General features: G+C 29.9%; 1 protein-coding gene across 1 annotated transcript in view; it reads left to right on the top strand.

The window, feature by feature from the left end:
• The first annotated feature begins 580 nt into the window (after positions 1-580).
• Positions 581-24,219, top strand: part of LOC125073705 (zinc finger protein 408-like) — a 101,006-nt gene continuing 77,367 nt past the window's right edge. The window contains exon 1 of the mRNA XM_047684681.1: positions 581-713. The gene's annotated coding sequence lies outside the window, so the exon portion shown is untranslated. The remainder of the gene's footprint in view (positions 714-24,219) is intronic.

Genomic DNA, 24,219 nt, shown 5'->3' with positions numbered 1-24,219 from the left:
GTGATTCTTTTAAACGTTTTTCTATTTTAAGTAAATGAAAAAGTTACGCGTAATTAGTCCTCTTATGTGTTAATAGCAATTAAATTAACGATATAACAGTGTAAAACATGTATCGAATCGATTCTAAAAATACTGTTGCAAGTCGAGTGACGTATGCAAAAAGGAAGTGAGGCTAAGTCTATGTCCTAGCACAGCCCTACGCCCCGCAGGCAAATATGAACGAATGTAAGTTGACTTAGAATAAGTATGTTCTGCAATCGAGAGTCGGCCAGTGTTAGATCATAATGTGTTGAAAGTGCCTGCGCGCAGCACTACGCCGCAAAACAATGGAAACGCACCGGCAAATTTCGAAAATTTCGAACTGAAATTCCGTAATTGAGAACGCGCCAACCATCCCCGAAATACAACGGTGCGGAACTGTGTTCGATATTCGAAAATGTGACTAATTTTTTTTTTAATCAAAACTTTTAAAAAATTCGAATTTTACGTTTTGAATTTTATCGTAATATAAAAATATCGTTTCGTAATCATAAGAAAATGTAAAATTACGCAACGGTCGTAAAAAGTGTGCGTTTTTTTTGTCGATAAAGATTTTGGCGCGCATTTCTCTTGACACGGCCATATTGGTTTGTGTCGAAAAATGCGAAAAGTATAGACGATAGTTTGATATGTGATCGACGAAATTGGACATTTAAGTGTTGGACAAGACGAAGGTCAGTTAAGTGTTGTACATTAATACTATTAATAGATTATTTAATTGTTTTAAATACATTACAGTTTTAGATAAGTGACGCGTGCCGTTATTAATAAAAACGGAGACATTTGTATTTCGTCATTTTCTTTTTTTAGCAATCTTATTACACGAAAAAGTTTTTACTTTTAAACTTATATTACAATTATTTTATATTTTTATGTATGTATTACATTTAAAATAGGTATTATTCTTGCTGAATATAATGATTAGATATCACTTTTCCATCTGCTTCAAGCGGATAAAAAACCTTAGTCTCACACTTTTAAAAAATGGTTAATAATTATAATATAGTATTATATTTAGTCATTTTTAAATAGTTATTGGCAGCGATATATTATCACAATAATTTTATGAAGATTTAAACTAGTGATAACCCAAAAAGAAAGAAATAATTGAATAAGAAATGTTCGTTAAGTTTACTGCGTTTTCTATACAAAATATAACCCATAATATTAATATTTGTTAAAATAAAATATTCTTTAAATAATCGTGTCTTATAAGTGTTAACGAATATTTATTGTTATAATAAAATTTCATATACATTTTCTTACATAGAATAGGTATAAATATAAATAAAATATTTAATTGTCATAATTAACTATGACAGCTCGACGAAATGAATTTTTTATTATTTAAAATAATATGACTATTATTTAATGCATTATAATGTTTTTGTCGTTTCAAAGTAATATGTTTTTATATAAAATATTGCACATATTTTTTTTTATTTAACGGATTAATTAGTAAACTTCTTTCAAGAAATAGTTTATAATTTTTTGATTGATTATAATATAACTTTTTTATTGAAGAAATATATATATATATTTTTAAATCTACTTGTGACATTTCGAAAACTGTTTTACTGTGAAGGAGATTTTGAAGGAGGCATATAAAACCGTTCTAAGTTACAAAATTTACATCTTTCATGTACCTTAAATATATTAATGGATTGTTTCACATATAGTTCTTAAAAAACAACGTGTAACTTCACAGATTAAATATTCCAAATGAGATACATTTTTAATTCGTGGTACAATTTATTACGGGCTTTTGTATATTAACAATAAATCTATCTTAAAACAATATAATATTATATGCCCGTGTAATAAATAATAGTTATTATAAGTGATACAAAATTTTGTATCACACACCTGGCAGGATATTGGCCAAGTAGTTAATATCAATGAAGAATCGAACCGAAGCCACCGAGCCAATAAAAATCATACATATTTAAAAATACATATTTTTTTTTAATATGTTCTTTATTGTATTACGTTTAAATATAAATTATAGAATATGATATAATATCGATTCTTAAATTTTTCTATTGTATTACGCATCGAAGAAGTATCTAGATTTTTTTTTTTATTTCTAAAGGTGTTTTGGAAAACATTAAATACAATTCGAATTTGTCGTATTATATGCCGCTTAAATAAGCATATCATTGTTTAAAAAGTAAAGTCTATAACTATTTTATTGCTTGAATATAGCTCTTTATATTATTATTACTATGTAAAATTAATTAATTCTCTTGTCTTTATTGACCAATAAGAGCCGTTACTTTCATAGTAAGAAATACGTTTTTTAACTAGTTGGAGGTTCTTTTTTAAGTAGCTTAACTTGATCTCTCGCCCTTTGGATCTCTGTCTAAGGTACCCTTAGGTGAATGTTGCTTCTAATTAAACTATAACATAAATCTTAAAAAATAACATTTTTTTTTGTAATAGCAAATATTTTCGAACTGGAGATTTTAATGGATGCGTTACACTTGTAAAAATAAAACGGTAGAAAAAATTCGATTTGAATAATGTTGGTTGTTACTTGGATTTTTAATTGAGGATTACAACAATTGGATATTGAACGTAGATTGTAACCAAATATCCAAGCAAGAATAAATTAATTTATCAAGACTTAAAAATATGTCTGATGGAAAAATCATGTACGATTTTTCTGTGATATATATTTAGTTCCCAGTGGAAAAGCGTGGTGAAATAATTTGTGCTAGTTATCCTTGCTAACAGAAGATACGTTACCGCAACATAGTACAGCACCAGTGTGGTCTTTTTTTTTAATTTATATTAGGAACGCTGACGAGGAAACGAACCAGCCAGTAAATGGTTCCCGTCTAAGACATTTATAGTATTAATATTTATAATTTCATACGCTGCCTACCCTGTGAAGAAGGAGTTTATGTTCCTTGTGTCTGTAATTATACTAGCTCACTGACCATTTACACTTAAAAGTAATTTAAAATAATTTTGTGTTCAGTTTAGTTATATTTATTTTTAGATTAACTGATGAGCGGGTGTTGCTACTCAAACCCTTAACATTAAGGAAATAATAATTTCTCGTTGTTCTATTGGCTATTTTATAAGGTCACATATTCCTGGGTTCAGCCAGTAAAAAGTTGTTAGTTTTTTTTTAAATAGTTGACAATTACACTCCTGTGTCCCGGAGAGCACGTAAAGCTAAAATTTGCCGCTTCATCGGATTATGCACTTGTGTTTGCAAATAGATAATGCCACCAACCTTGGTAGTTAAGATGTTACGTCGCTTGTACTTATGGCTAACTCACCCTTCGTAGATAACTCAACAATGCCAATTTCTGTTAGAATATCTAATAAGTGGGTGGTACCTGCACAGACGGGCTTGTACAAAGCCCCACCAAGTAAACTATTTGTGTGTTATAGTAACTCCTGCGCAGAATACTATTCTTGAGTATGGTGGTTTAGACCGAAACCGGTCAGGAGAATATTATCATCTATTGAAAAAAAATATAGGCAATGATAACATACATACAGCCAAATATTAATCCGTTTTGAAAATTGTATCTTCGGGACAACTAAGGGTTAAAATATTTTGTCTACTAAAATTCTTGTCCATTTTGTGTTTAATAAGCTGTTCGTTAGTCTAAATGCTAAAAAGACAAAGTTCAATTACATTCATCGGTATGTCCTATTTTAATTACGTGATTTAAACGGCCTCGTTTGTTTTATTATTTTCTATTGGTGGTTTAGTCCGGGGTATGGTACCACCCGTTCAATAACCTTTTTTTGATTTACAATAGATAGGCGATCTGGGATATGGCCTACTCGATGGTAATGGCACTACCACCCATAGTCATTGGTGTTGTAAGAATTATTAACTATCCTTCGAAAATGTCTGTTTTGTTTACAATTACACTGGCTCACTCACCTTTAAATCATGAACACAACAATAATAAGTATCGTTGTTTAGCGGTAGATTATTGTGTGGTAACTACCCTTGATGGCACAAAGTTCTACGGCCACGTAAACGAAGTTTACATTTTGTGAAGCATAAAGGTCGTGTTCTCTGAGAATCGGGCAAGACTGAGGCTGATAGGCTGTTACTTAAGATTTCCGAAATTTCACGGTAATTGTTTTATTTGGTATGTAGATTATTAATTTGACAATTATAAATCTACGAGGACATAAATTAAGTATTTTGTTTCAATATCTGCTGACGTTTTATTTAAAACATAATATAAAATTTTGGCGTCAGAAAATCGAATGGTACACAGCGTTGAACAGAAATTCAACTTTAATAATTTTATGAATTATATATTTTTGAAAATATATTAAGTCAATGTTAGTTTCATTTCATCGCTTTGGAAAAAATGGCGGACCAAAAAATATATACAATTGCAATCCAAAACTATTAAATTATTTATAGCAGATATAACGGTTATGGTCTAAAATACAGAGGCTGTCTTGCAAACAATTATTGTTATGTAAACGGAAGTCGTTGAAAGATTAACTTTTTTTTTTAAAGTCATCTTCATGACATTCATATTTAATTATAGCCGAGAAATACCAATTTTTTCGAAAAAAGAACTTGAGAAAAAAATGACACGTAATTGCAGTCAAAAAATCTTGTGTCCTACCAGATTATATCGTCGCAAATTATAAAGATTTTCTTTATAATTATATATTGAAGCGGAAACTGCATCGCTGTTCACGATTAAATTATTATCTTGTCTGCGTATAATAATTAAAAATATACATAATTATCGAGAGCATATCGTTTGTGATTTATTATTCGAGTTGTTGACAACAGATTATTAATTTCATCCAAATCGGTATTTTTATTCGCGAAATTTCTAGAAAATATTTATTTTAAGATTCGACTCGCAACTTTGAAAAAAAAAATTATGTATAAAGCGTTTTTGTATATAATTGACAAACTTCTTTAAACTTATTAAATAATATTAAGCACACATACACTTAAATATATTAACTTGATAAAATTAAAAATAGTCAATTTAAAAGCAACAACGCAAAATATCAAACCCACCAAAATTGGACGCTGAAATAAAGTTATTTAAAAATTAATAAAAAAAAATTGTGAACAACTAAACACTCACATCATTTCTACATTAGTGAAGGTATATATTTATACGGTTACTTGTATGTGATGAAAAATGAATATAAAAAAATATATTTCAAGTAAAAAGTCTTAATATTTTTATGTTGGTAAGACAGAACCTAGACAGTTGTATAATCTCTATGGACTGTTCCTTTTAAATTTTAAATGCACGACATTAGCCTGAGAAAAATATGAGTACACGAGTTTGTCATAAATGAAATGTACAGATAATATAAACAAATGCATAATTTATTTATATTTTCCATATTTAAAATTTATCCTATTTTCCGAGTTGTTTTTCATTGTTCTAGACAAATAACTAACTTACAATGCATGTTTTTTTTTTATTTGCATTCAATTGCTTATAGGAAAAAAAAAGTTAACGAGATGCGGATAGCATCTCGTTTAAGAAACCGGCAAAAATATTACAGCTAGAATATTCTATACAGAATATCCGAATACATTTATTATAATTAAAATATTATTTATTTGCTTACTTACATGTGCCTTTGATATTAATTTAGTAATAAAAAATATAAGTTAGAGGATAGAATATAAATTTAAAAATAGAACCGTGTACAAAGACATTAAAAAAACATCGAAATACATAAACATATACAGATAAAACATAAATAAATTGTTCATATCGCGTAATTATATACATTTTCCTCGTGTAATAAAATAACATGCGAATAAATGGAAAAATTTTAAGGCTAACGTTATTTCAATATACATAATATGTATATATATTTAAGAATATAAAAGGCTCGGCGCCTACTTACGTAATGCGATTTTAAAGGCAATATGCTGTTTAGTGTACGGACGGAGCATGTATTATGAACGTGTTGATAGTATCCATTGTAACATTTGTAAGGACACGGGTTATTGAAAAAATATATAAAACTCTGTACACACTATTGATCAATTTACATCACGATTCGTTCTCCTGTTATTTAATTTTTATATTTAAACTTTACGCTTGTAATCTTTACGTTGCTTGTTTGTGTATCGTATAAAAGGACTTTTTTTATTTTTTTTTAGATTACAGCCTGAATTTATAATCGGTACTGTATATTAATATGAAAAATTTAATATTTTGAATAAAACTACAAATTATTTTATTTATTTTTTGATTTTATATTTCCTTATGATAAAATAACGTTATAAATTGAATAGATTTCAAATATAGAATCAGATTTAACAATATTATAATTTATAATTCAAATATATAAAGACTAAAAAAAAGTTTAATAACTTCTTAGTTGGATAGTTTCTTTCAAATACTTAAGAAGTCTGTGTTTTATATATTATTTGCAATGATCTAGGACACTAAAACGTAATCAATAATTAAAGTCATAGTAATACTTAACTTGTAAGTAATACAAGTACATTTTATGGCTCTTATTTTTGAGATAAGTTTTTTTTTTTATATAGAAAAGGAATTCCGATGTTTTCACTGTAGTAGAAACAATATTTGTAATATTAATCTTACTTTTTAAGTTAAATATTATTCTCTTAAGTCAAAACCACGAAATAGTTAATGAATATTTATATTTATATATGTCGTAGAATGATTTGATAATACGAATTTTCCCGAAAACTTTGGTAAGAAAAAATCTTAAAATTAGGGTGGTTAAAAAATAGCAAGCAAACAGACAGACAGACTTACTTTCACAATAATAATATTAGTATAGATTACGAAACTCGTGGGCCTTTGGCGCTACGGCATGCGTGTGTGCCTTTGTGCTTTTGATTCCTAAAAAAACACTCCAACACCATTGAGAGTTAGTTAAGAGAGTCAGTTTTGTATCAATTTTGAACGAACACATGTCAGATTGAGAAATGTTTTCACCATTGTTTAGTTACCTGTAGGGCAGTTACTTACTACAATATCCCTACTTTTGGTGAATTATGAAATCATCCCACGACATATATATAATAACCGTGTATAATGGGAACATACCGCAGTGGATCGACAATCGCGACTTGTACACATATTAACATACATTTCAATAAACCTAGCGAACGCTAGACTGGAAAAATGTTGTAATTCCATCAATACTTATATTCCTACATAAAAAAAAATGTTATAAATAATCTTTATAATAACTGGACCGGGTTGAGATAATTTATCGCAAACATAACTAGTATTTGTAACGGGAACTTCTTAACGTAACATTGAATTTATATTGCTTTTTTAATTAATTCAATAAGTAATCCAAACTAATCCGATGGAATAAAATATAATGACAACTTTTGATGTGAATATATTGTGAGTCGACGGCACAGTGGTTAGGACGTGCAAGTAATAACAGAAGATTAAGGGTTCAAATCAAGAGCTCATAGAGTTTTTAAATTCATTTTAGGTGATGAAGTCAAATCAAAGTGTAAAATGCTCGCCTGGGTAGGTGGAGGTATAAATCTAGGTAATATTTATGTTACGGTGGCAAACAATTGAGAGGCTCATCTGATGGAAAGCGATTACCACCACCCATGGACATCTGCGACACCAGCATGCAGGTCCATTACCGGCCTTTGAGAAATGTGTAGGCTCTTTTCTTAAAGGTTCCCAATTCGTATCGGTTCGGAATTACCGCCGGCGAAAGTTCCACAGATTGTACAAGGCCGATAGGATAAAAAACGGATCTTCATATATATTCTGATCATGGACAGAGTGAGTCATGAGGATGGTTTAGGTGTATAATTCATTATATACCTAATTCATTAAGTTTAGTATAATTTGTTTGAAATATGACGTCGATTATTTCGTAAACACATTGAGTTATATAGATACCTATGTATAATCTACTCGTAAAAAGCCGGGACGGATAGTTAGGAGTTTATGTAATATAAATTAATATGACTTAGATACTATTTATACCTGTATGTATAATTATATAAGTAACGGTGTCGCTATAAAATGTACAAAGTTAAAACAGATGACTCGTTCCGTGGGAAGGATTTTTCTATTGCCGCTATATATTAGTTTCACTTTTGGTCAACAATGTTGATTCCAATAATCACGATAAACGTTTTAATAGACAATCGTTTGACAGTGAATTCTCATTTTTAAATGTAAGTTATACAGGCTTGTTTGACTGGTACCTAAAATGCCACAGCTGGTATAGTTTTGTTACTTTATTGTAAAATAATAGTGCTTGTAATTAGGACTATGATTGATAGTACTTGACGGAATTTAAATATACAAGTTAAGAAAACAGGTATTTATTTTATCAATACTAGGTTGCTTGGTTGCAAAAGCTAAGAATGTATATGAAAAAAATCAGCTGGAACTAAGTAAAATTCAGTTGGAAGATTTAACGGTAAAATAAGACTGCAAAAATATATCTAGACTTATTTTAATGACGGTATCCAAAGCATCTATTAAATACTTAACTTAATTATGAACTCAACAGGATTTGATAAAATTTAAATACCTATGCATCGGCAATGCAATGTTTAAGAACTCAGTATTGTACTTGTGAAATATTGATACGCAATTCTGATACGCGTATCCTTTAGAGATTATAATTTTTAAAGCCAATTCCGTATGTCACTTTATGACATTTTACGACATTTTTCTGCTTTCATTTGGATTTTGTTCTTACAGAATAGCTCTAGTGTATTAAATTAGAAACAAACCTACTATAATATACATGTCTGTTTCATACAGATTGCCAGATTAGTTGACGTTTATGATTACCTTCTTCGTTCCTTATGACTGTAGTGTGAAGTTAACCTTCCTTATTAACTAAACTAACTAACACAAAAATCAGTTCACATTGGTAGTTTCTGAGATTAGCGTCTCAGCCTTTAATCGTAAAAGCTGGATTATACTTTAATATAAAAATGATATCAATTTTGCTTTAATTTTAAACTATACTTTATTTAAAAAAAAATAAAGAAATACTATCAACATTGTTCAAACATTGGCTCAAATATTGGTCACATTTCACCTCCAATATCATCAAGCGTGTATCCAGTCTTAGCGAATATAAGATGTTAACAGTATTAGGTCGTACTCTAAGCCGTTTGTTACGTTTAGAACGATAAAAGATCTTGATTCCTTGGGAGCATTTTAATTGGATGAATAATTCTCCCACGTAAAATTATCATATACAATTTTATTAATGAATTTCTTATGGATTTGAATCTCGTAGAATTTAACTAACTATTTAATTTTGTAACCTAATAAATATAATGTAACTAAAATGGATTTTGTAGATTTTTTACATCTGTTTTATATACAACAGACGATATATCCATACATATTTTATATATATAATATATATATAATATATATACCATCGTTTGCTTTTGATTGAAGACATCACATTTGAAGTAGATTTTTTAGAAACTTAGTTGGTTTAGGAGATTTCTTTTATGAAGAAAATCATCCTTATTCAACGCCTGTCTATACAATTGTGACACTCCACTTACTTATCTCTTTCTCCCCTCAGCTATTTGTTATTCTAAAGAAGAAGACAACATATTGAGTATCTATAAAATCGCTACACTCTTTACTAAAGGACTTGGAGCCTAAACAAAATTGTATCTTTGCTTACAACCTATAAAGGAAATCTGTGTTAATATAGTATCATCAATATAAATTCGAGTATCAACATAAACTGAAAACTCTTACTCTACTTGGTAATAGGGCTTTGGGCAAGCTAGTCTGGGTTGGTAACAACACAAATTCTAACGCCAAATATTTAGTATTGTTGGGCTCGGGTTTGAATGCTGAGCGTAGTAGTGTTACTGACACACGGGACATCTTAGTTCCCAAGATTGGTGGTACATTGGCGGTGTAAGGAATGTTATTATTTCTAACACTAGCTCATTTCATATCATCCACACTAGCTGTGTCCGCGACTTCGTGCGTGTTTATATTTAAAAAAAAACTGTTATTGTTACAGCCTAAGATACTCCTTATTACATCAGTTATCTGCCAGTGAAAGTCACGTCAAAATTGGTCCAGCTTTTTCAGATTTTAGCCGAAACAAACAGACAGACAGACAAAAATTGCAAAAAATGTTCATTTACATATTCATTCAGTAAAAAGCGTTTATTTTATTATTACATTTAAAACTTTTTTAAAAAAATCTGGTTCGTTGAATAAACTCCAAAACTTCATCCTTAATAGCAAAGTCCTTCGCTCTATCCCGTAACGTTTACAGCCTGCTGTTGTTATATATTTGAATCTATTAGAATTCTCTACGTGTAGGCCCGTTACCTATGAGCTGGTAATTGTATATATTGCATACATATACCATCCAATTATTTGTTACATTTTAAATTCGTTACTTGTTCTATTTCCACGACATAGAAATTCCAATCTCGGATCTTAGAATAGAAATATATCAGAACTGGCATTTAACAGCCATAGAGCTATTCTGTAAGAAGAACTCGAAACTTGTCGCGGAACACGATCGTAAAGTGTCAGACACTGATATGCGATACTGACTATAATAATTATGATATTTAAAGGTTGTAAGTCTGTAAGTCGGTTTCCAGTGCTTCGCGAGTGGGATACGATGTGAGTTCATACAGAACATCAGGTGCTTTATTTTGTTTTGGAGTGTTCGAAATTTAAAAATGAGATCATTTTTATTTTATGTGGTAGTTGGTTTACACAACAAAATTATCTAGTGACGTCATTTTTTGTAATGAAATGACTAGTAAATAATTTATGCATTTGTTATTTTTGATTAACAAACTTTTTTCATGAGATAATAAAATTGGAAAATTCGTGTGGTTTGTGTGGTCATGTCGATTGTGAGTTAAACAAAAGTTGTATCAATGAAAATTTTAGTTAAACATATGCCACTTCTAAGATTTCTTTATCTATGGATAGAATAGTTAACAAGTTAGACCGATGTTCTATTGTGTCCTTTTTCCTGCAATTGGCGTGTTTTAAGTTTATTATCCAAACAAACCATTGTTCTAGAAGTAGTGTTTTTGAAATAGATGGCGACATAAATCGTATGAGTGTCACTAGCGGTTCGCATCCCATACCTATGATAGTTAATCTGTAATTAGAAATTACAATCTGTTTAATAAAAGAGCTCGAAAATTCGATCGAGACCAGACCACTTTAATGTGCTTAATTTATATTTAAAATTTATCTCGTACTCTCGTACTGGTGAAATAAGTCCAAAAACCTTCGCCTCGGGAGAAAAGGCTGTTGATCAAAAACGGTAAATGACCAGGGGATTATGTTTACACTTATTACATAAAAAAGTTAAGGGTGCACTTGGTCATATTTATAGTACCCCAGTAAGTAGAGGCCAGAAAAATATAGCATACGGAGAGTTTCAAATACAAACAGGGATTTCCCCCTGCACGATTTCGGTAACGGCGACCGATCTCAAGGGAGACCGGCCAACTACGATAAGAGCACTAGTGTGTGCGTAAACATAAGTTCACTCTCTATTCTCAACTACGACCGGAAACAATTCAGACGCAGGACCAATGGCTTCATAAGCTTTCCGAGGTATAGGAATTAGGCAATGTTTATACATAGCCTAATTCCAAACTTAATGCTGCTACTTATAATTTATTTTCAAAAAACACCGATAGTGTATTCTTGGTCCGATCCAGGGATCGAACTCAGGGCCTTGGCATAGCCACTAAACCAATAGAAATTATAAGCTTCTTTATATAACAAGAATTATATCGAATGTTATACATTTCGTATAATTTTGTTGTAATCTATCTTTGCAAAAGTTTCATCAAAATCGAATAATTATTTATCTTGCAGTTGCTATTATATAAAAATATTACTGACGCATAAGGCATTTATTTAAAAAACCATATTTAAATACATTGAAATAATTTTTAGATGATAATACCTTTGTGTATCTTCTTAAAACATCTACAATTGTAATACGCTTAAGGCTTGATTTGAAGACTGAAACTTGAAAAATATATTCTCTTCACGCAATGAAAAAATTGAAGGCAATTTTATTCGAATGTATTAAAAAAAAACATGTCGTTTGTAATAAATAAAATCAATTACCCTTTTATAAATAAATATATTCGCAATAACATCGATTTTGCTCTAAAAGATGGTAAGTTTGTTTTCTTTGCACATACACAGGCGCATTTTACGAGTGTGTTCGTCTTTCACGACGTACTGATGCATCACATAAACCAGTGCTTGGCGGCTGTGCCAAAAAACACAAAGGAGTGTACTCGAATCGAACGATTTTGATCCTTTGTGATATATTTTATAATTTTAATCACGATTTTACATAAATGTTGCCTAATGTAATTAAATTATTAAAAATAAGATGTTTTAAAATTAATTTAAAATGAAAAAAATATTTAATATAATCGTTTTAAATTTGGAACGGCTTATATTGAAATAAACAACACAAAAAGTTTTTTTTTAAATATTAATCATAAAGCATATAAAACTTTACTTCAAATATTCAATATATACAATAAGAAAGTTATTTTAACTGCCTCTTGTTTCGTTTAACTAATAAACTGTATTAACATTTCCGTTTAAAAATGTGGGAAGTGATAAAGGAAATGATGTTCATGACTTAAAGACTTAACAGGGTGCAGTTATACATAAAACATGGAAGCTTAACAGTATCAAGTCCCATTTAAAATACAAAACGGATTCCTTGTACAGTAAGAGTCACGGCTTTTGGTATGATAATATCTTTACTTTTTAGTTAGTATTAGAAATAGAACGTTCTAGAATGTTCTAAAAACAGTTTTGTATCGTTATATACTGGTTTACTTTGTAAATTGGTATTCTATGAATTATGACAATGGCGGAGATTAACTTGAATGAACATCGGTTTGGTGTATTTTTTTTTTATTTGTATACTTTAATAAACTATAGTTTTAATTTTCAAATCTCTATCTACAGATGAACGTCAAACGATTGAAAGTATTAAGATTGCCCGTCCCTAGTATAAGCAGTATAAAAACTGAGTACCGCAAAAATAGATGTTTGTAAAAATGTGCATAACACATTAAAGAGAGCCGCCGCCCGCGCCAATCAGATGTCTCTGTTCGTTGTGTTAGTGATATTAGAATTGTTGTGACGCCAATGTTTGCGTTGACTTAGAATATTCGGTAATCCCATTGGACGATAGTTTTTTATAAAACTCTTAAAGCTCTAAATTATAAGATTTTTCATTTATTATTATTAATTACAATATATTGAAATAATTTAATACAATTACAAGTGCAATGTAATGTTATCGGTGCCAAAATATACAGGGTGAGTTAAAAAATAGTAAAATAAATAAAGTGTTGGTGTTAAAATTAATATTTATTAAATAAAGTCTAGGTCATAGGTATTTCAAACCTAGACAGTTTGTTTGTTAGTCTTGTGAATTAAACCTTAATATTGTGATAGCGTCCCCTAGCAACCGCGATATCAAATCATGTATATACATGAGTTAAATTCATATTATTAGAGTCGATACATATATATACAGAATATCTGGGGTCTTCACAAACAACAACACAATAATTTTATTACATAATTGTGATATATTTTTAAAAGTTTATTAAATAATGGTGAAATTGTAATTAATAATTAAATATTAAATAATGTACCATACTCTTAATGCTAAGTCGATTTTGATATGATTTGAAAGGTATTTCAAACACATTAATTATTATTATTTATTTCAACTATTATTTTTAAATACATCAAAACAAAAGACAGTATAGAAAAATGATTTTTATTCAATTTAAAATGGCATTTGTAAATTCTACAACCACTGACATTGTATGCTGGCGTATTGGCTGTACTGCTTTTTGTTTACCCGCCAAGAGCAACATTCATTAGATGTATTTTGTATTTTATATATTTTATCCAGTGTTTCCGTGAATCCATTATATTTTCTTGACACTTCTTACCATCATAGATTGACTTGATAGGTTTATATTAAGTTAAGCTTTTACGAGAATTGTCATATGAAATAGTGTATTAATATTTGAAAACGGGGTAAAATCAAACGGGAAAAAATAATTGACATCGAATCTCAGCATTAAATTAATTTTAGTACAATTGTTAAAAAAATATCTCAAATCGAATAATAAATTCTGTGTTATTATACACATCGGAGACTTGTGCGTATTGTGCTGATAACTTCCTTATTGACGATTTCAGCTGCACAAGCATGTGGTATAATTCTTGTTCTGATCCATGATTAGAACACAGGAATTCGATAAGCTAGCCGTTAAACACATATTCGAGGCGGTTTTGTATATAAAAAAATGGGATCTGGTCAACACCTCCCTTAAACAATGAGAAAGACAAACCAAGAAAGACTAAACATTTCTTACATCGTAAGTGCGTCACCAACATTGGGAAGTAGGATGTTATGTCCCTTGTCTGGCTCACGCATCCTTCAAACCGCATCACAACAATACTGAGTATTATACCACAACAATACTCTTTGGCAGTAGAATTATATATGATGTAGGTGTGGACTGACTGGCCGAACTTCTTTAGTTTACTATGTCAACCATCGAGGTCACCTTAGGAACTGTGCATGAGTTTTCTGATCCAAGAAGAAGAGATATTTACTTCCATAATTTTCTATGTAACGGCAATGGTAAAGAATATCTTCTCGTTAATCAAATAAAAAAGAATGTTTCTTCTAGGAATTGGGCAGTTAAATAATCCATAATCGTGACTTTGTTCTAAATACTATAAGACAAGAAATTTGACAATTCCCAGACTCGCTAACCTTGTTAACTCCCCGCGTGAGAAAAATATTTGTTGTGTTGATTTATTTTAATTCTATACAATTGATATGACCATCGAAATAATCTACCATCGAAAATAATTTGTAATATTTTTATTGCGACAAAATAAGTTTATTTTTATATTACAGAGACACAGGACAGACAACAGGATCGGGAGAACTTGTTTATATATTGCAAATAATTCTTCATTCGTGTAAATTTTTAATAAACCAATAAAATAAGATATTTCACGGAAAAATTAAAAACATACAATGTTCCAATTCACTTAAAGTTGTTTAAAAGCACAAATTGAAAACCGTGAAAACATTTAAAATATCCGTAAAAATACGTCACGTTTTATAGTTACTGAAGTAAAATAATATCGGACCACAGTGATTGGTTTTTATTTTAAATTTAAAAATGCAGGTTATATTTTGCATGATGTTCGATTAAATTACAAATTTTTTCAAGGTTTCATTCGCTTCTAATTAAGTGTTGATAAAAAAATTATCGACGCATTTTAAATTACTTATTGCGATATTTCATGACGATTCGTTAAAACATTGACACAAAGAAGTATATATCCGACTGTTCCTCGCATATTTTATTTGTGTGTTTAAAGTATTGTTACAATAGCCATTTCAAACTAATTGACATATCTCTGAAACGTCAAATATTTGAAATTGGAACCATATTCTAAAGACATCAAATGATCCCGAGGTTACAAGTCTGTATTCAATCATGTCTATTGATGTATCGATGCATATAAACATGTCCGTGTGTGTGGTTTTGTATGTGTGTACCGTATTTCGTAATAAAAAAAAAAATGAATCGTATTTTAAGATCTGAAGGAAAATTATAGTAGTTTACGCCCAGATCATTTTTTTTTTACTTGTGTGTGTTTTAGTATTTTTCTGATTGAATTTGAAACCCGTATAAAATCCAGTCGAGTCGATCTCAACGATGCGTTCAAGAGCATGAGAGCAAGTATCCAACGTTATTTTTGCCGATCCAACCTTGAATTTTAGTGGGTATTTTTGTAATGCACCCACTGCTCTTGGCGGCAATGCAGATCTCGGTTTTTAATTATAAAAAGATCGCGATCGGGAAGGCGATGACGCAATTACATACAAAATAGGTCACCTGAGTGAAAACTGCGATGACAGTTCATTTTCATTTTTCTAATGACCTCGATACACATGTTAAGTAATGACCCGGTTCAAAGGACTTAAGTTTCCAATTTTTTTCTTAGATAAAATCCTTGCTCTCTCAGTGAAAAGTATAGTCAGGAGATGTGTCCCACCATTATATTAGTAACCCTTAAATCCTCCTCAATATAAGTTTAGTTTACATAACTTTATTGAACCCAAATCGAAAGATAAGTAATTTTACCAAGTGATGGGATTGGCTGGATCGGAATAAGACAAATCATTAATATTCTGTATTGAAGTTTCGGTTTGATGTATGATTGGTGGACGCCAGTGCAATCGAAAAAAAAGTTATAAAAGATGCTAATAAAATAATCATTTGATAAGGGTGCAAAGCATACCCTTCATCCTATTACAATGTTGTAAAGCCTATCAATAAATTTAATTTAACAAACAAATATTTTTAAATCGGACCGTTATGTTCAAAGAAACTAATTCATTTTTTTAATTGTGTGATGACGCTAGTGGAATTATCTGTAATCCCGTCCACGTAAGAAGGTATTCGCTGTCATAAATTATTCTTAAACCAGACATATATTTTATATTGGTGTTTTTAGTTATCAAGTGTAAATCTTTAATTATAGGGATAATAGATATATCATTAAAGACTCCATGTCATCACGTTGGTAGTGAAAGGTATGTATCTATACAGAACCAATATTAATGTGGATGATACCACTTACCAACCCTTGGTCCATCTGTCCGTTAAACTTACCAAATTTAAAAATGTGACTGCCCAGCTATGTTTCTAATTCCATAGCCTTTTATTAAATGCACATATTATAATATTTTCTACATAGACAATTCGCTCAAAGTATACTATGATTGGATGATGCAAAGGTCACAGAGGTTGCTACGGTTAAGTATAAAAACTGGTAAACTGTCAAATCACGATAACATTTATACGAGCTTTGTATATCTGTGGCCTCTTAGCGAAACTGAAAGTCACGCAAAGAATTTATTGAATTGAACTTATAAAGTAACGAGGTAATTTTATTTATAACTATTGTCACGTCACATCACGTCTAGTAAATAATATTATTATAATGTAAGCCAATATGGATGAATATACCTATTGTGTTTCTTTTAATTTTGCCAATTAATAAGTTATTTTAATATTCATAAATTAATACAATAAAAAGTAATTAATGTGTTTAAAAACATATTCAACGTTAATTAATCCAATTTATAATCCGCCATGTTTTTCTAACTCATCTAGGAGTGGCCAAAACTCCGCCTAGATGAATAAATAAAATTTGAAAATAGAACGCGCTTCCTGCGATTCGGTTCTATAATTAAATTTAAAAATGGCGGGCGTTTCATCCGGCGGCCGCAAAATTGTGCATAAAACTGCAGCGCGCATTACCGATCTAAACTTCAAAAATAGAATTTGTTAGTGCGGGGTACACACATGCAGGGTTATGTTAATTGCCGCAGTTTAAGTAAAATAATATTTGTTAACCAAGTTTTTAAATTAGACGATAAAAACCAACGAAAACTATTTTACGAAAAAAAAAAAAAATTTTTATATTTTTTCTTGAAATATTTAAATATTATATTTAATAGTAAGTTATCGTTGCAAGTCTAACCTATAAATAACATTTAACGACGTCCGTGTTACAAATGTAACACAACAATATGTAAGCACATTTATAATAATTAAAAACGAAAAAAAAAAACAACTTTTTTTAAATAATTAATGTAAGAGTGCTGCCACCATTATTAACAATTTAGTTTCGTGATTTTTTGACTTGTAGAATGGTACACAAGATTAATTTAATACATTTTTTTATTCATTTCTATCCATCGGACTCCATGGGCCTCGATCATTGACAGTAGTTTTTTTTTTTTTCATTTTAATAAAATTCCATTTCATTTTATTCGAATTTCGAATTATTATTTTATTTACAAATACGAGTTAATCTTACTTATAATATAAATTGTCGTTTTAGTACATTGAAAATTACAATGTAGTCGTATTCATAAAAATACATTTAATTTACGACGAGCGAAGTCTTGTTACACAACGGCTGATAAATTATAATTCCGTATATACTTTTCTAATCGAAATGAAATCTTAATGTCTAAGCCCTCATTTAGTTTCATCACTTTCGCAGAACTGTTATTCCTTGTCAATTACATAACATCGACCCTCAATATTTCATATAATTAGTTTTATAATACAAATTCCAAATCATTTAAATCATAATTATTGTTTAAAATAATTTATTTACTTGTATATTTCACGGTATATTCTGCTTTTGATTAAAGTACAAAGAAACAAGTGACTATATCCCTACTTTATTTGTAAAAATGATGATCTGCTCTATGTTGAATCAAGTTTTATAATATATAAAAACTATATAAATATAATTTATTATAAGAACTCGTATAAGTACTTTCAAAACCGTTATTTTTTAAAAAAAAATTATACATGAGTTTAATTTTGACAGGATCTTTTGAAAGTAATTTCAGTGCAAAGGAAAATGTACTCTAATATACATAATATTATACGCGACTTCTTGTCAAAATACAATGTCGTAACTACAAAACATATACCTTTAAGTCTCTATATCCTTTTCGAATTACATAATGTTTTCTCGCTTATCGACACTCGGCCTAACAATACCAGACTCCCTTCTTTCAGCCAGTTCAAACAAACAACGCGATAGTGGCCAGCTCTTTCGTACATCCTATATTTTAGACTAGTGTTTAAAGTAACCCACGCAAACAGAAATGTATTGACATGTTGTATATTCTTTAATTCTTATAGTCTTTTGTAATATCAAGACCGCTATATATACTAGTCACTAACATTGTAACTAGTAAAAAGTATATTATAAGTAGTTTTCGCGCGCGGCGTCTCCCGTATAATAGAGGATTTTTTATACTGTTCGTATAGACGTATTTGTAACGTTTGAGTGAAACGTTACTGACGCAAACAAATGGATTACTGAGTTGCGCGTTTTTTTTTTTAATTTCATTGTATAAATGATTTTAGGAAATAGAATAATTGTGACGTTATATTTGTATAGAGACTAAGAATACCTAAAAATTTTTTTTTTAATACATACAATCACGATTTGATTATTTATTTTATAAATTTAGATTTAATACAAGCCGTTACTGAATAATTATATATCATTAAGAGCCTGTAAATTTCACGACTGCTGACCTAAGGCCTCCTCTCCCTTTGAGGAGAAGGCTTGGAGCATATTCCAGCACGCTGCTCCAATGCGGGTTGGAGGATACACATGTGGCAGAATTTCGTTGAAATTAGACACATGCAGGTAGGGCACGAGATGAATTATAAACACAAATTAAGCACATGAAAATTCAGTGGTGCTTGCCAGAACCAGCAATCATCGGTTAAGATGCAAGCGTTCTAACGACTGGGCCATCTCAGCTCTAAAAAAAACATTTTTGATTTTTATTAAAAAAAAAAAACTAAATCAAAACTCGTTATATAGTTGCAGCCATACGTAAAATAATATTTTCATATGCCCTCTATTTTTAAACATCTTGACGCATTGATGGAACACGACTTCGAATGAAGACTATTCATCTAATGGAAAAGATTCAAGCGTTTCAAAATAATATTATTATACTAAACTAATATTATAAATGCGAAAATAACTCTGTTTATTTGTTTGTCTGTTACGCTTCACGGCTAAACTGAATTTTATGAAATTTGATAGATTACTTTTTATACTAATGCGATCGCCCTCCATAACACGCATCTCAGTCGCGGGCGAATAATAGTAATAAATACAAATCTTACAAATTAACATAAGTATTATTAAAAGGAATAAAAAATTGTTCGTTGATTTTTATACCAAACTGAATTGTATTGAATTTATGGTGTATTGTTACTCGATAACTTAGACATAATATTAGTTTAAGCTGCAAAAAATAATCAATTAACTTTATAAAAACGTTGATTATTGTATTAAATAAAATCCTGCAATACTTAGTACTGTTGTGTTCCGGTTTGATGGGTTAATAAGCCAGTTTAACTAAAGGCACAAGGGACGTAACATCTTAGCTCCCAACTTTGGTACACTGGCGATGTAATGAAGACTGTTCATCTATGTCTATAGTAGTGGCGTACATGTGCCATTAGAGAGCCAGTTCGCCAAAATATTTAAATTTAAAAAAAATCCTAGGCTTAAAGTATATATTTAAAATAAAAGACACAGTAGCTCAACGGCACTCACTGCATTGCGATGCTTATGAAAGTCATGGATTCAATCCCGACTCTTAGATTGACCTAGCATAACTGTCACATGTGTCCCTAGTTAGTTCGAGACAGGGAAAGCTTAACAAGAGTTACTTACTTAAAAATATACGTTACATAAATCACTTAAGAAATTAATTGTATTATGTAGTAAATTTTCCGGCAGCTTCCGTGGACCGGAAAATATTATTTTAACAGTATAATCTATTTAACTAATTTCCATAGGTACTGTTCGATCAATATTATACGAACGATGTGTAAATATATAAAAATTTAACTAAATACTTCTGATTGTGGTAAATTATAAAAAAATATTATATTCCCACATAAAAAATAATTTAAGAAAATTCTCTATATTAATATATATTTTGTTTAAGATAAAACAATGTATAGATGTGCCTTAAATCTTGACTTATCTAAACAAAATGGCGTCTAACGCCTAATAATGCCATTGTCTCAAACTGGTAGAATTTCGGTTGCAAAATTGCGCCCGCGCAAGTTGACTCACGCCAAGCTATGTGGTGGGGAGGAGATACCTAGTGCGAATAGATTATTATAAATAAGAACCGTATGTATATATAAATAGAGATGATATTCGTTTGCTAATACGTTTGAAGGCTGCTATGTTAGATTTTACGAAATGTAACATAAGTTTACGTTTTAAATTCGAGAATTGGTTTAAGATATTCGATGTGAGAGGAATATTTAAGGATATCTGTGGGACCGTTAGTGTAATGGCATCCCATTCTAATTATATTGCCTAAGATTCGAGTTTTAGTTAGAATGAGCGCTCGTTAGTTAGTTATTTCGAAATGGCGGATGCGATGTTTTTATCTAGCCCTAATACATAAATAATATGTTAAACTCATTATTTTATTTACTTATATATATATTTTTGCAACCAACAAACGAAGATCGATTTAAATTGATTCCATATAGGCGCTTAAGTTCCTATACAATATGTATAAATGCATAAACTAATATAAGTTAATTGTGTATTGTTTTTGAAATAAGAATGATTTCTTTATGCCAGCCACATTTATAAAAAAAACATGTTCGTTTCTAAATAGAACTTTTTTCGTCACGTGTTTAAATAAAAAGGCTAATTGACATTGCGCATGTTATTCTATTACGTTAGAATAGGTAAGGCGATATGGAGAAAAAACAGGTTAGGCAAGGCTAAGCACGGACTAGGTCCAGCTTATTATATTTCTTTTATAAACACTATTTTTATTCTAGACTTTATTCCTAATATAATACGGGTGATACTCGACACGTAGATGTGTGTGTTGGGTGTGATTTCGTTTGTACCAACATTTTTAATCTGTTATATTATAAAATGTTTTGTAAGGAGTTCGAGGTTTTAGTTTTCCGAATGAAAAATACTAATTATAGTTAGAATTTGCAATGTTTTATAATTCCCTATTTTATTAGACATATTAAAAATACTATAATGAAATCAAGAGAAAATAATAAAAAAAAAATATTTTAAATAATTTTAATTACAGAAGTGGGTCTTAAGGTCCTCACGCACTTAACCCTAAAAGCTATACCTGTCCGGAGGTACCGTAACGAGTGTGCAATTAAACTGGGAAGGTTTTGCTTTGTACTTCAAACCGATGTTCTTGATTTTAACCTACATTACCATTTCCGGTCGCTCTTCTATAAGTGTCATCTTCATAGCTAACATCAGTGTGTGTTCGTTTTTTGACACACATATATCGTGGGTATGTTGACTAATATTTATATAAAGAAGTAAAGTGTAGTTCCAATTCTGGGAAAATTCTGGCTGGCAAAGGGAAGGTTGGAGTTTATTCCATCATGCTGCACCAGTATGGATTAATGAATGATATGGGGATGTTTCCGGATGTCATCCTTCACCGACAACGAATTGGATTGTATGTCTCAATTTGATGCCTATGGAAATTTATAAGTCATTGACCAGATTTAAGCCGCGATCTTCCACTTAGATCTGCGTATCCAATCACAGGACTTATATATAGTCCATTTTTATTTATATTCTTATCGAATATACCAATAACGCAATATTTGTTAACAATATGATGTCTTTGATGATGATAGTTTTTTTTATGAAGGTTGACAAATAGTATATAATGATCTATATAAAGTAGCGTTCATATATATACATCACCAATTTGCCACCAAACTAGGATGCTGAGCTAAGATGATGTGTCCCATGAGCCTGTAGTCACACTGGTACACTCACCCTTCAGACCGGAATACAACAATACTGAGTATTACTGCTGGACAGTAGAATATATGATCAGTAAGATGTACCTATTCAGACGAGCTTGCACAAAGCCCTACCACCTTCCTCCAACTAAAAAAATGTTATCTTTTATATTTTTTAAATTATAGAATTGTTTTTTTTTCTAAACTTTTCCCTTTTTCTTTGTTTGATTGTTTATTCATGACACAGGCTAAGTTATCTATGTCCATCTAAACCATTTTTTTATTTGTATATTATCAAAAACCTAACATTATAATCACTTATTATTTAAGAATAAATTAATAATTTGAAATATTGGATCAATAAATTGAAATTATATAATGGTTATAGGGCAATAATTGATACGTCCGTCCGTCTGTGAGATAATCTCGAGGACCACTTGACCAATTTTACTGAAACGTTTTACAATTGCATAATTCTATTTCAGCTTATTACTTTTGAGTTTTATCGTTATCCTCACTAATATTATAAATGCGTAATTATCACCAAAAATATTCTATACATAACTAAGCCTAAGTTAATATAAGATGGAAACAAAAATAACAATCACAGTTACAACTGTAATTCAAAAATATTGATTGTGATTGGATGATGTCTGAAAAAATCATACAGACTTTGTGTCTGTATGATTTTCCTAATCAAAATAATGAAAAGGTACACTAACAAATGTTTATCTTAAAAGGATGCTTCGACAATAAGTTTATATGTAGTTAATCTGTTTCTTGACCGTATCAGGCGTAATTTTTTTTTTTATTATAATTCGATGGATTTCGTATATAACGTAAAAAAAGATGGATAGTCAATGGATAGTCAAAACTTTTTTTTTTAATTGAACGCGATTCAAATCGAGACTGATCATAATTTTTCCAATTAAGATTTAAGTAATACCGATAGTTAAATCAAATCAGAAGTATTTTATTCTAGTAAACTTCACAATTAAGCATTTTTGAATCATCAATACTTAAACACTACCACCGCTTCGTAACGCAGCCTCCGTCCGAACGTCATTTATAACTGTCAGATTTTAAAAATCAACCCAAGTGTTCTCATGTTTTCGTTTGCTTATCAGTTCACAAATTCATACTTTTTGTTTTTTTAATATTACATAAAATAAAAACTACTGATAATAACATTGCACGCCAATTAGTCTCAGAATAAGGAAGTGTAAAGTAGCAATAGAGTTTTAGTGCGCTCTTAAAAATTTACGCCAATTTAATGTCTCCTTCGATGATCTGCGTTAGTAAGGAAAGTAGCTTAAGAGGAATATAGTGTCAATTTCTTACTTGTAACCAACAATTTATTTATCCCTTAGCCATAAAAGAAAAATAAATTAAAAAGTTGAATTCGAAATTTAAATAAATAATGTGACGAAAATGACTCCGTAATTTTTTTCTCATTTTAGTTAATATAATTAATTTTTATTCAATTCAAACTAAAAATTGTTTTTGTTTTGTTTTCCCTTTTTTGGGTATATCTGAAAAGAAAAAAGATTCTCGATAGAGTTTCTATTTCAAATTAATGTTTGAAATTTCTATTAATTAAAATAACGAATATATGGCTAGATAATAATTGGGTTACATTTACTACTTCGTTTTTGAAATGTGTAATATTTAGTCTAAGTTCTGGATATATCTAGTAAGCGTATGCCCAGTTTTAAAGC

The sequence above is a fragment of the Vanessa atalanta genome, chromosome 25 (assembly GCF_905147765.1).
Source record: "Vanessa atalanta chromosome 25, ilVanAtal1.2, whole genome shotgun sequence".
Taxonomy (NCBI): domain Eukaryota; kingdom Metazoa; phylum Arthropoda; class Insecta; order Lepidoptera; family Nymphalidae; genus Vanessa; species Vanessa atalanta.
The sequence above is the reverse complement of the archived record's forward strand: the minus strand, read 5'-3'. Positions and strand labels throughout refer to the sequence as shown.